Here is a 14,706-nt window from a genome sequence, read left to right as displayed (position 1 = left end):
TTAACCGAGTAATTGTTATAAAGAAATATATCTTCGAAAAATATATTAGAATAACAGGTATAATACAGAAGTCCACTACAAATTAGAGACGCACAGAAAGAAGTATTTACCTCATAACAAATATTCAAAAAGAATGAAAAATTGATACAGCAGTTGGAGACAATTGTCACACTATAACAGCCCATACGGACAAAGATTTTTATTATAAAAAATTATAAGCGATTAGTTTAAACATACGTCTATGGTGCTATGTTAACTGGGATAAGATAAAAAACTGAAAAAGATGAAAAAAAAAGTTATGAGTCGAGTCATATTGACCAGGCTGTCACTGCGGTCCCACTCCCGGGCGCGATCCCACTACTGCCCGCCACGGAGACTTTTGGCTGCTGGGTTTCCCCTCTGGCCCGGTTCGCCTCTCCCTAGCCAACCTGGCCATCCCGGATTCCTCGACAGGATGCCCATATTGATGGCGAGCTTAGCGCGGACGCCCAGTCAACGTGAATCCCGCACCAACAGGAACCCCCGCTCTCAGACCCTCCATCATAACTAGCCTCCGAGTAGCCGGATTACAGGAGCCGCCACACTCCCAGCTGACAATCTTCGCTACTATTCGTCTATTTGAATTAAATTTTTGACATATTTCTCACGAAGAAGGATATTTTAATGAAATGTTCTCGAAATTAGATATCTTAGAAATTTGAAATCAAACGACGGTTTACCTGAATCTAATTTCGCGACCTAAATATAAATAAACTTTTCAGGAAATGAATATGGCGGATCACATATGCATATATATGCGCAGGTTTACCAAGGAGTGTATCAAATGATTTGTATAGAGTATCGTGGGTCGGTAAAGGAGGATATGGGTTGATAATATAACTACTGTCGGTAATGTTAATGAACTAGTAAAAAAATTCCTTTTTATGTACACGAAGAGTGGCATAAATACATATCAAAGGTAATAACGCGTGCAATATATTTATACGATCATATTATGATAGTTAATTGCAATATAACATACAATTATGTCGAAGTAACCGCACATATAATAAAATGTTTATCGAAAATAAATTTGTTAGGCATATACATTGCGATTTCGATATAAAATTGTGAAATCACCTTTTGCAACCTTGTACAGAGTTTTTCTTATTTTCTACCCTTATGTCCTAAACGTTCTTAAGTCTATTCGTTTAAACAGAAGGCTCTTATTTTTAATATTTTTTAAATATAAAATAATATATTGCCTTGGCTTGCTCTTTATTACTAACAATTTTTATTTTTAACAATATTTCTGGATATTCCGCTGTAATATGAAATTTGTACGCTGAGTATTGCAGATATTTGTACAATACACGATCTTTGGTTTCTGTTCGTAGTTGTTGCATGTTGTACATTGTTAATAGAATCCTAATCTTACGAAATTTTTAAGTTTAATCCTACAGGTACTGGTGACTTCTTGCATACAGTGACGCAACTTTATATATATATATATATATAACTACATATATATAACTATATATATATATATATCACTGTATGTAAATCTATAACATAATATTGTGTATATACGTATACTATATAAATAATATAAATATAAATCTTGTATCAAGGTAAATAAAGTCACACGTAGGATTATAATTTACGCGGAACGGGTTAGAGATACAGAGACGAACAGTTCGATGGTTAAATGGGGAATAAAACTGGATCTTCTTGTCGTTGAACCGCTTTCAACGATTTGAATAGTGTGAGAGGGTAAAAGAAGAATAAAACGACAAGATTGTGCGTTCGTATTATGAAACGGTTGAAACGCTCGTATCGGTTACATAAATTTTATTATTATTATATAAATTATGACTATTTCGCGTGATTACGATTTTGTCGAAAAATTGTAGTTTTATATTTTTTAATCCATTCCACTTTTAAACGAAAAGTTCGTGCTTGGAAAGCAGATTGAAATCTCCTTATATCATTATAAAGGTATTATAAGGTATGATGTTTTATAAATTTTGTTGTAGAGGAAAGGTTCCTACTGATACTATTCGAGAAACGAGAAAGCTACGAGGTGAAAGATCGCACAAAATATCTTGTTCGCTATCTTCCTACATATAATGTCAATATTTCGAAATACCTCTAAACATCTGTTGAGAGAAGTAAAACGTCAGAAATATAAAAAAAGCTAAAAAAATATAAAGAGGTTCTGATGTTGCTCGCGTTTCTATACGTGTAACGCGTAGCCTTAACTAGTTTAGCAATAAGAAAGTTGTTATTTCTTAAATATTTGGCTACATCTATGTTTTGCTTCTGGAAGGAATTGTAAGTTGAACGAAAGATTAAAAGGAAAAGACAAAAATGTAATATCATCGCTATAATTGGCGATTGTATACAAAGTCATATTTTGGAGAACATTATTGTTCTCGATTAAGAAGTAGCGTTTTGATTTAAAAAGTAAACCCTCAGAAGAAAACCTTGTTTTACCTTTTAACTATTATAAAAGGTCATAGTTTTCATTATTATAGAAAAGCACTTATAATCACTTTCTTTATATTTATTAGCCACACTCTATGTAATTTCGCATTTCTAAAATTCTTATAAATTCACAATAATCGTCAGTGTAGTTGTAACAATTTTGTTTTTCATACTTTTCAAAAATGAGTGATCTTTTTAATGTTTAAGGGTATTTCAATCCTTTTCCTTCCTGCCAACTAAATATAATAATTAAACTGCGGATTTTCATGCATTCATAGGAAATTTGAAAATGCAAAATTGTACAGAATGCGCGTAATATGAAAAAGATATATAAGATATCCAAAGTATAGTGCTTTCTAGGATACTTGATAGGTTCTTTCCATTTTCCTACTCATATCCTTTATTTTTTAAATTCTATTCTCAAAAATATGAATTTGGATAAAAATTCACGTTCTAGTTATGACAATTTCGCTTTTTACACCGAAGATGGATTATCTCTCTAATGTTTAAAGGTATCTCGAACTTTCTACTCCTGCCAGGTTTAATTCTCACGAATCGAAACCTGCACCCTTCCTTCTCCATAAAGAACCTGAAAGAAAACGACCGTTACCATCTCTCCTCTCTTCACATAGTCGTCATCGGTTCTGGTTGCTGCGTGTCCGACTAACTGAGCATCCCCTTTTTGCCAGCCCGGAAACAGGTAAAAATCAGGGTTTGCCCGACCTTTGACCCCGTGGGATCGTAGAAATAGGGTGAAATTTTCTCACGGGTCATCGCAACGCGTGCACCCGTCGAAACGACTATTTAAGAGCTGCTACTGCCTTCGAACTCCGCAGAAGTAGCTCGCTACCCGAACAGAAGGGTCACAGAGTGTCCTGGAGGAAGATTCGCAGCGAAATCTTCCGGCAATGGTGAGTCCTGTATCTGGCAATTATACACGGTCTTGGTGTTTCGATAGACTATGTAAAAAATTTCACGATTTAGCATCATTTTTTCTATTTAGTTTCTTTAGTTTGTTTCTATCGTTTTAACGTTCTTATTTTGATTTTCGTCGGCACTTGATCGTTTTCTCGTTTAGCTGATTAAAGAAACTATTAGCAGATTAAAATTGGCAAAAATAGAAAGTTAAAAGTAGTCACGTTTGCAAATGTTTCCTTTTGCCAGTGTCTTCTATCAATCGAAAATTCTAATTCCTTGTGTACCGTTCTCTCCGAAGTGTGTCTCTGAAACGAAAGTTAGAAGAATCGTTAACGAAGATAACACGACTATCTTAAAAATGACTATCTTAATATACTGAGAAAAAGAAATTGATAGGTGATGTTTCAAACAGGTGCTCGTTATTTCAGTGAAATTGCAACAGAAGGTTTTCCAAATATTTATAATATTAGCGACAAGAGTTTTATTCGTCGTTCGAAATTTTATAACAGCATCTTGCGGCCACTGAACGAAATAAGAGTTATTTTAGAAGAAGTTGCGGTATTTCACAATCATTTTCATTCAGAAACATTCAAAATATCATTCTTCTGCTCGATAGAAATCAAAGAACATTTTATTTCGATATTGATAAACAATATTTGTATGCAATTTGTACTTTTATTTTTGATAATTGTTGCAGAATGTCATAGCACATAAAGTATTCGATTCGTTGCTGAAAATTAAGCGGTGATCTTTTGTCGAGTCGGCTTCGTACATTTTTCTACGTAACTACGAATCCTCTAGAATAAATAAAATACAATTATCTACGGTTACGTGAAATTCAAGGTCAATCCGATTCTCATTTCGATAATTCTCGTATGTTCATCGGAAAAAAATCCATAACGATTTCGTTAAATAAATGTAAACATTTTGAGATGTGTATTTTAAATTGATTGCATTATAAACGATAGATCCAACATATCGTGTTTTATAGTTGTTCGAAAGTGCACGACCGATTAAACGTAAACGAACAAGCCTAATTCCTGAATAAATTTCTACAGTTTGACAGGAGACGAACAGTTTCTTGCTATTTGTTAGAAATAAATAACAGAAACAATCGATTGTATATCGTTGGAAATGGAACTGCAAGATTTGAAATAACGGAAAGATGTTTCCAAAATATTTCAGAAAAGGAACAAACGAATTACGATCTAGCGATTCGTTCGTATTTTAGAGAATAGATGTCGATACTACCTATCAAAATGCGAAAGCTACGAAGCAAAAGATCGTCGAACATATTTTGTTCGTTATCTTTTCTCGTATAATTTAACGATTCTCTGAAATATCTTGAAACATCGAAACAATGAGAGGGAAATGTTAAAAACAAAAACATAAAAAGAAGCTGGTTTTGACGTTGTTCTCGTTTCTACGTAGTGTGTACTCTAAACGATAATACTCACTCGGTACATATCTTTTATTCGTCTTTTGCAATTATTCGGATTTAAATGTCAACATATATAAATGTACTTCGTTGAAATAAAATGTAAAATCAAATTTCTACAATTGATTCCTATTTTACATTAAGCACGACTTTACATAGATCAGGAGTATTTGATTTCAGTCTTAGACCGATTTTTGCTGGGCTGCTTTATCTTTTTGTGAACTGTGCAAAATTATTCAACGTCACACTTGAAAAATAAATTCCTGTTTAAATATAGTTTATATTCGAATATATTCAAATGATGCGATTTCTGTGAACAAAATTATCGAACAAAATTATTGAATGCCAGGTAAAATAAACCATATCACGTAACTGATAGAGATTCGTATAAAGGAACAGAAATTCATATCTGAATTTAACGAAAATCGTATTCATTACGGAATACATTCAAATTACTATTGAAATGTTCGGGTGCTGAAAGTTTGTTCATATTTGTCACACTTGTGTCGGTACGTAAAGTTACTCTTAGCATTGCGATTTAGTCATTGGTTGATGGTACCTTCGCAACAACAGATCCACGTTCCTTCATTCTCAGAGTGTAATATCATCGAAAGATATACCATGCTTCTTGCCTGTTGCAGCAATAATCATAATAATCCTTTATTATTATATTATATTATATTATATTGCACGATATGATAGGAATCGTGGTATTAACCCTTTCGCTCCTAACGACGGTTATAGCCAACGTGCATGAAACGACCCCTGAAGGCTAACGCCGCCTATAGCCGGCAGCGTGGCCAACTAATTTATGCCTAGCAGCGCCTCTTGAGAGTTCCGCGCCAAATACTTGCAGATACTTTATGGAGTCATATTTATTCATCCTTGGTTTTTTGAATTTGTTTCGTCTATTACAGTACAATAGTTAGTTAAGAAAAATATCACAAACTTTAGACAAAAAATGCCCAAAAAATTTATATACCGGTACGTCCTTTCACTTTTTAAAGGTACTCTTATTTCTTAAATGTATCGCAATTTGCTGTTTATCTTAATTGTTCAGGTTAATGTACATGAATTTTATTATTGACACCTAGAGCATGTCAAGACAACGTTATTCAGACGTAATAAGCAAATCCGAACGCCGAAGACTGTCCACGCGCTACGTGTATACTTTTGACACTGGATCCCGTTCAGTGGCGGCGCTTTGGCGGAACGAATCGCCGTAGCGAAAGGATTTTAAAATCACTGGGTCAATTCTCTATTGTAGCGCAACTTTCATCGTCGAAAGCATGCATATATTAGAAAAATAGCTTTCATTCAATGCCACTATACATGTATCATTTTTGACATTTGTTGCGTCAGAACGTGATCCGGCAAAGCGTAATAAAAGAAGAAAGATTACACTTGAAAAAAATATGAAATAAAAATAAATACAATACCGTGAATTAATATTTACAAATTTGTGGGTGCAGTTCTGTAGGAATATCGAAAATAATTTTATCTTTCGATACACATGTCAGTGTTTTCTTTAAAATGAAATGAAAGCCGCTGAAAGATCGAAAATCATGCAAAATAATAAGTAAGTTGTTGGTAAAAAATCCTTATACAATAGTATAAAAAAAAGTTGCTGCAATAATATCCTTGTAACAATAAGAATTAGTTGAGGGGAAAGACGTGTTATCGAAGATAAAATAGTGGTATTAAGAAATTGAGAAGTTTTTGTTTCAATATCGAACAACTCATAGTTTAGAGAGTATTGTTTCGAAGTTCGCCATAAAATTCTTAACACAAATTCTATCCCAGTATATGATCATTCGTCCAACGTATTAAAATAATTGAGTTCATTCGCTTTTTGAAAGAATGTCTTTCTTTCAACGTCGATCAATATGAAATAAAATAATGCAACGGAGAAAACGATAGAAGGAGAAGAATAAACCACTACTTGACAAAATAGGAGTAAATATTTTTTATATTATCCCATTTACATAGAAATTAATAAAACTCCTAGCCATTAATAAAATTTTATCTAATAAAAATTCTAGCTATCAATTAACATTCCATTGGAAAAGTCTCATCGAATAAAAATTCTACATATTTGAACTTCTGTAAAATACTGCGACACAAATGGTTTCATCTTTAATGTTTCTTGATACCTAAAAAGACGAGTAGTATTATTATATTAGCAGATGCATTCGTTGAAAATTATCGAATCCGGATCTCAGCTAAGCTTATAGAAATCTTTACATGCTGTTTTCATTACTTTCATTCGCTTTTTCATACTCGTTATTATATCTAAAATTCTTCTAACGCGAAACTAAAAAAGAAATTCCACATAAGAAATTTCAAATTCTTATCAGGCGAGATTAACGATCAATGACGACCATTTATTTATTTACTTTATTTTCTAAAAACGCAATTTCGCTCGGCCCTATTCTATCCAGGCACTAAGATCTGATCAAAAACCTTTTTCCAAATTTTCCACAACACTCTATTTATCAACTATCAAGTACAATTTTCAAAGTTAACGTTTCCAACTGTCAATCTCAATTATTTACTTAAACATACATTTTATTCGATTCTGTCTCAACCCTTAACAATATACAAAAATATAAAACAGATTACTGGTTTACTTCTATTCGCTACTATTTCTCCAACAGTTCTATCATGGTTGAAATTCTAAATTAATATGGTACGAAATACAATTATAAATCAATACAATCAATTGTGCAGTATCGTAACTTTTCGAAATATCATCGAACACTTGTCTTGCGACTTTTTTCTGAACGTAAGCATCAAAGTCACTAATTCGTTTTAGAATTTCTGTAACGTTATACTATAAAATTTTTAATAGTAATACAAAGGACGGTGATCTCTTATAAATTAAAATTGGACTTGAACATGGTGCAAAATTTTGCCACAAACGATCATACAAATGCAAATCTTTTATTTTGAAAAGTGTTTAAAGATTGTTTACTTAAAAAATTTCCAACTTTTTACAGACCATAAAAGAAGATAATAAAAAATAGTGATAATCGAACGCTGTAACAATGGTTCTTAGTGCTACATCAGTAAGATATTTATTTTTTGTTTCGATGACCTAATTTCAGTAGATTTATTTCAAATAGAAGTCACTTTGCAAGTTGACAAGGTTTCGTATGAAGCGGAAAATATATTTTTGTAGCAAAGATCATCAAGTCCGTTACTAATTAAACATACTTCAAATTACGAATCGCTTGTCCAAATGACAAGAATAGAAAATAGCTATATAACGAAGGCAAAAACACCGACCGATGCTTATTTACGACGAAATTGATTATCGCGAAAAAGACAAATATTGCATAGTACGAAGAAAACGAATCTTGATAGTTATTTAATCGAATGTTTGTGCATTTGTGCTGAGTATCAAAATAGCTAATGAAACGGATATTTTTTGCGTTTTTCGTATCAAACCGATAGCCTTGTTTTTAATTCGAACGAACTAAAGAAAGTATAGGATATATCAACGATAATAACCGAGACATATTCTGTTCTTCCATTCCATTACAACGTTCCCGCTTCAAAATAGCAGATAGCGAATAATATACGATTATGAAATAATCGAAGCTTACGAAAAACAATTTATTATAATTATATAATTATATTATTATCTTGAATAATTGTTATCTTGCTGAGTTTAACATCGAATTGCAGTTTTAATAGAAGATAATTTTTGTAGCAAAAGTTAATATAAGAAACAGTTGAACAGAGGGAAGACACGAATGCAAATCAACGATAAATATCGATTAAGAAGTATTAATTTTCGAGAAAAGACGAAAATCAATAAATAAACGATTTCTTGAATTTGTAATAGTAGATGAAAATGAAAATTAAATGGATTGTAAACTCTATCATAAAATTCGAGCTCCAATATACTTACGATAAATGGCATTGGAATAAAATATCAAATGATAATAATTTCATAGTAATGAGAATTAAATACATCCAAATTGACTGCAAAATTATAACTAGAAAAGGAAGAAAGCTAAGGAAATATGTCACGTTAAATATAATATTAAAAAAATACTGTATTGTTTTTAACAATTTATACATACCAAAGGATCTTCCACTCGTTTCTTACCAACGATTCTCTTAAACATCGAAACATAGATGATTTCTTTCGTAATTAATTTATGATTAAAACGCAAGCACTCTAAGCATTTTGTACCTGAATTCTGATTCTACATCTAGAAAAAAGTTTATCTCTTAGATTTATCAAAAATTTCTCCGGATCTACGAAAAAGGATCCTGTTTAGAACTTATCTAAATCTTCCTCAGACTATCTGAGATTTTATCTCGATTTTACTTGAAATCTATTCAACCTTTTTCAAGTTCACGAAGATCTTTGTTCGAGTCCAATGAAATTTCCTTTCTAAATAAAATAAATTGGCCTGCGATTTGATTAAAATTTTTTTTTATAAATCCATGTTTTCATAATCTCAAGATAGTTGTATTTAACAGCGATTGGAAATATTGTAGAAAATGTTCACTTTACCTAAAAGATATCATAAAACTATGGACATAAATTCTGTCATGATTCGAATGTAAATACCACTAAAAAATGTGAAATGAAACATTTTATGTAATTATAATTAAATGAATTTTGTCAGTGCTGAAATTATCAGGGATGTACGAGAAACATAAATGCAAAGAAATAGAAATGCGAAATACAGCAAACGAACATTATTTAAATTACATATAAACGGTCCAATGTAATATTTGTTTAAAGAGTAGAGAAAAATATCGGATGTAATTCGCTTCAAGCTAATATCAAACATCGCTTGAAAATGTCGATATAACCAGTCATAGTGATTCAATGATATAAAATATATAAAGTAAAAGAGGGCAAAAGAAAGGTTTGTCGAAGAACTGAAAGTTCATTGATATTTTACCGTTATATTATTTTATATGTATTCCCAAACATGCCATAAACTTTCATGGAATATTATACTGTTAAATTATCACGAGTTCATCTATATCACTGATTCGTTGTACTTACTAAAAAAAAAAAAAAAAAATAACGAAAATTTGTCATAATTTTAATAATACAGATGAAATTTTACAACAATATAGATTGAATACAAATGATTTTTATGGACGTATACATGTATGTATGTTACTCCAAATATATTGTGAAATTTAAAAATAATCCCGTTGAATCAAAATTTCTTTACCGCATAATTTAGATTTGTTTTATATTCGTACGATGTAAAAAAATTAAAGATATATACAATCACAGTTCTAAGATCGAACATTTCAGATGATATACACACAATAGCACGAGGTAACGTTTCTATAAACAAATTATATATATAATTAAAAATATATAGTTAGAACAGAATATACTCCTCGTATGGCACAAATAAGATTTCTATTTAAAAATTTAAAAGAAAAATTATATGAAAAAAGATCTTCTAATGTAATATAACTAATCGGTATATTTTAAATAAGAAACGCGAAATAGAAAGAGGTAAAAATTACGCTATGCACTTTTTCATTTGAATTGCACGAATTTTATGCGTTGATCAAGAAGAATTGAAAATCCGTTGAAAAGCATGGATCATCGTTGCAATCAAACATTTTTATCATCAACAAAGACATATCGGAATAAAAGACAAAGAAGTTAATAAAAACCTAACGTTTCTTCCGATTTGCTGCACAATTGATTCAGATATAATTTCACTTTATCATTTAAAAATTACCAAATTTTGTTTCCTTTCGTGTTTGATCTGGCTTTCGCTAACGCTCACAACCTTCCAGGTCTCGAGGACCAGCTTGAAGATGGGATCATCAGATGGAGACATGCAAAAAGTTTAAAGAATAACCAAAATTGAAGAAATAGGAAGACTAAAATCAGACAGAACAAAATTTTGTTAGATTTGGGAAAGAAGAAGGAAGAAATGAAGAAAGATGGCTACTACTGTGAAAAATAGAAGCATTAAAGGGCGCGTCGAAGACTCTACAGGATCCAAAGCACAAAACCCCGATTGTTGAAGTTTCGAGAACGTTTAGAGAAGTACAAAGCGGGTGACGAAGGAAAAAGAGAAAGGGGAAGAAAAAAGTTCAATTTAAAGGAAAGAAAGAAAAAACGAAAAAGGATAAGAGAAATTTTAAAAAATTAGAAATTCCTGAGTCGAATACACATCAAAAAATCGAACAAAATTTCATAGTTTGAAAATAGAAATGAGAAATAGTATTGGTAAACATTTTTTGGAACACATTTTCAAACTTATAAATTTGAGAATCATTGTACCGAAAAAAATGAATAAACCGAAGAACGAAGAGGAGCTTTTGGAACTTTTTCAAACAGAAACAGAAGTCCAAGAAACAACGACAATCAGTTGCCAAACATAGTATAATAATAATAATTCCATTGATTGGCATTTCAATTACATCGAAATTCTAAAATTTTAACAAAATCTCAGAGTCAATGAAACGTAGAAATTGACTAGCAGATAAAATAGAAGACAAGTAGCGTTAGAGTTAAAGAAAGTTATATATAAATTAAACCTTTCAGATACCTCATAAATTAAAATTAAAAGTTATCAGCTGAAACTGCCAAAAAAGAAAAAAACAAAGAAAAAGAACAAAAAAAGAAAAGAAGGAAGGAGATAATAGAAATTGATTTGTTATCATTTACTTTAGTCAAAATCGCACAAAAAAGATTCAAAATTCAAAATTAATAAATTTTTTTAAATTCTTCACCTTTTCTGCACCATTTTATAAGCCAAACAGAATAGACAAAATTCAATTGGAAATTCAGAGATCGTTTTGACAATATAGAATCGAAATTATTAACTTTCGGGATAGCACGTAAAAATTAATTACTCAAAAGTATTACTTAACAAAAAACATACAGTGTTGAGCACAAAATTGTAGAATCAACTGTAATAATATTTTTAATTTACTCCCGACTTCCTAAATGATAATAATGATAGAAAATAATTGGAGTGACGAGTACAGTGAAGGGTTAAGGTTTGTTTTAGTTAACGTTTTATAATGATAGTAGGAAAATTATTTTTCAGTTTTTAAATAATTGTTCTCGTTTTCTAGCTCGTTAAATAATTGGTTCGTTAAGTTTGTTCCCCGTTTATTTGCCAGTCATTGATTTTCAAACGACGTTACAAAAATTCCTAGTTCTTTGTTAAAAAAATTTAACCGCGTTTCTCTTTGTTCTTGTTAAGTTTGTCATTCTCTCTTATTTTCGTTAATGTTAACATGCCAGCTGTTGAGTTAATGTTAATCACCTGAGCTTGAAAAATTGAAGTTAACGTTTAACCGGGTTGTGTTTTTGTTTTATATTTGAAGGATTGGAAAAGGGAAGGTATTTTAGGCTGAAAGTATTCCATGTTTACGCATAAGATATTAAGAGATAAATTGTGCGCAAGAATGGTCAATATTATTGTACTTTTCGCGTAGAATACTCACGTTTAAACGAAGTTTCACGTGGACATTCTGTTTTCTTTCGACGATTAGTTAAAAAAAAATCTGTTTTCCCCATTGTTCGTTGTTTCGTAGAAAACAAATTTTTTTTATCGTTGAATTTTCCTACAGACGAAGTTAATAATCGGGTGAAAAGAAAACAAAGAAAATTTGTTCAGCAAAAAAAGAAAAACAGAAGGATTAGGAAAAAGAGACATTTACATTGTTTTCTTGTTTGTCCGTAAATATTTCTATTTTTGGTTTTTCACCGCTGTGCCTAGACTTTTACTTTACAAGTGATCGATCACGTTAATTGCGTGTTCGTGATATCATAAATCTCTGAACGAACGACTTACAATTATTGTAGTATACGAATATTATATTGCACGATACGATATATAAATGAATTAATTATCCGTTTAATTCATTTATTTATTTGCTTCATAAATTACCGAATTATAATTTTAAGATTAAGACTCTTGTATCGAGACTTGTTTATTTAACTGTATTACTCGCCAATCAATTACCGAACGATTGAATGATAACGGTTCATTCGTTCGCTCGATCGTTGATTATCCGACTTTCCTGCGCGTCGGTTCGTTAAACAATTGTGTCTTTTAAATGTAATCGTGTGTATTCAATAAAATATTAATCGAGAAAAAGAAACGTAGTCGGTGAAGCGTTTTAAATAGCCGTTTATAAATTCGTGTGTCGATTAATCGACATTGTAATTAATACTTTTAAATAGCGTGTGTGTACGAGTGAATTTTTTTACCTCTACCATTAATCCAATTTTTCGATCTTGATGTAATTATGCCTGTGAACATTAATGAACAACGAGAGAAGAATTGACTATTAAGCGTGTACGAATTAAAAGATACGTGTAATCAGATATCTTTGGCATTCTGTAAAGTATTTAATGTACCTATGAGCTCTGTATAAATAAAAAGCAAGTTACTTGCATCACATTACACTAACTACTTTATTCGATCTTGCAGCTTCTTCTACAATCTTTTTCCCTCATTTTTTCTATCAATGTAAATGGTAATTTATCGAGTGACCTGTCGCTCGTAACTGTTCACATACTTTATACAATTTGTGCTAACATAAGAAAGTAACGAGAAGCTCTCGACTAAAAGCGACAAATTTAAGGATGCAAAAACCCACGGAATGCATGTAATATATAAGGACGTATAAAATATTCAAGGTGGAGTGCTCGCCATAATTTCCAGTAGACGAAACACATTATCACGTAGGTCTCGTTTCTTTGGTTCTCTTTGTAAAAATAGGAAATTTATAAAAATCCGCGGTCTACTCGTCGCCTTCTTTTAAAATCATCAACCAATAAATTTTAATTATATCTATTCGTTTTCGTCGAAACTTTTTAAATACTACTAACCACTATTTAAGTTGAAAACGATCTTATGTTTCGTTATAAATATAGTTAAAAAATTGAGGCATAACTGTATTCGCTCTTGCAGATATCGATATTTCATCGCGTACCTATCAGTCCATTCTTTTTTCTCTTTTTTTCTTTTTCTTTCTTCTTATAACAGCAAAATAATAATCAGGGACCGAAAGAGTCGCGGAGCTTCTTAACAGATTTTCTCTGAAATATGGGCCGTGGAACTTTTCAGAGAATTTATTACGTTATAAGTATCGATGGAAGCGGATGTTGTTGAAAATAAACGTTTTTGTTTGAATGGAACTTATAAAATTATGACAGGAACAGATATATCTTATTCATCGATATTAAATAAGTTCTCAATTATTGTATTGTAGCAAACGTCGGATACTATTCATTTGAACAGTACAATAACACAAAAATGGTGTAATAGGTAATTATTACAATTAGATCGACATTCCAAATAGTCTGAATTTATTTGCAATATTTACGTAAATGATTCAGAATCGAAAGATTGTTTGTGTTTCCTTTGGAAATAAACATCTAGCCAATTGACGACGTTACTGAATACACATATATAATATATTATAATACATTAGAGAATTGCTATATAGTTCTATATATAGTACTCTTTTCTGTTCGGTACTTCTTATGAAACTATTGAAACATATTGCTTATGTTATGGTTTTCATACCTTTTATTCGATAAACATACGAATAACGTGATATTAATGTATCGTTAAATGAAACCGATACTTAACGGTTCGATACTTTTATCTTATGGTACTTTTTCACCTTTCAGGAATAACTCGTTTCCATGGAACTTTTATTATACGGATGCCAAGTGTGTCCCATTTGTCCCAAGTGATCCCAGTGTGTCTCTTCTATGAGAACGTCTCATAAAAACGTTCCTAAGAGCAACATTTCTTTCCCATAAAAATTCCACAAGGGACAAGATATTTTCTCAAACGACAGAAGTAGAATTTCTTTTTTAACAGAGAAATAACTGTTTATTTCGATCC

The 14,706-nt window shown here is 31.2% G+C and overlaps 1 long non-coding RNA gene across 1 annotated transcript; it reads right to left on the bottom strand.

Annotated features, from left to right (window-relative positions):
* Nucleotides 1–28: 28 nt before the first annotated feature.
* LOC122567949 lies at nucleotides 29–781 on the bottom strand. The gene is made up of 2 exons (XR_006316929.1): nucleotides 720–781; nucleotides 29–614 (listed from the first exon to the last, which is right to left on the bottom strand). It is a non-coding gene; the product is annotated as an uncharacterized LOC122567949 (long non-coding RNA).
* Between the last annotated feature and the right edge of the window lie 13,925 nt (nucleotides 782–14,706).

This window comes from Bombus pyrosoma, linkage group LG5, assembly GCF_014825855.1.
Source record: "Bombus pyrosoma isolate SC7728 linkage group LG5, ASM1482585v1, whole genome shotgun sequence".
NCBI classification, from domain to species: Eukaryota; Metazoa; Arthropoda; class Insecta; order Hymenoptera; family Apidae; genus Bombus; species Bombus pyrosoma.
Note: the sequence above shows the minus strand (reverse complement) of the source record. Positions and strands in the feature narration are given on the sequence as shown.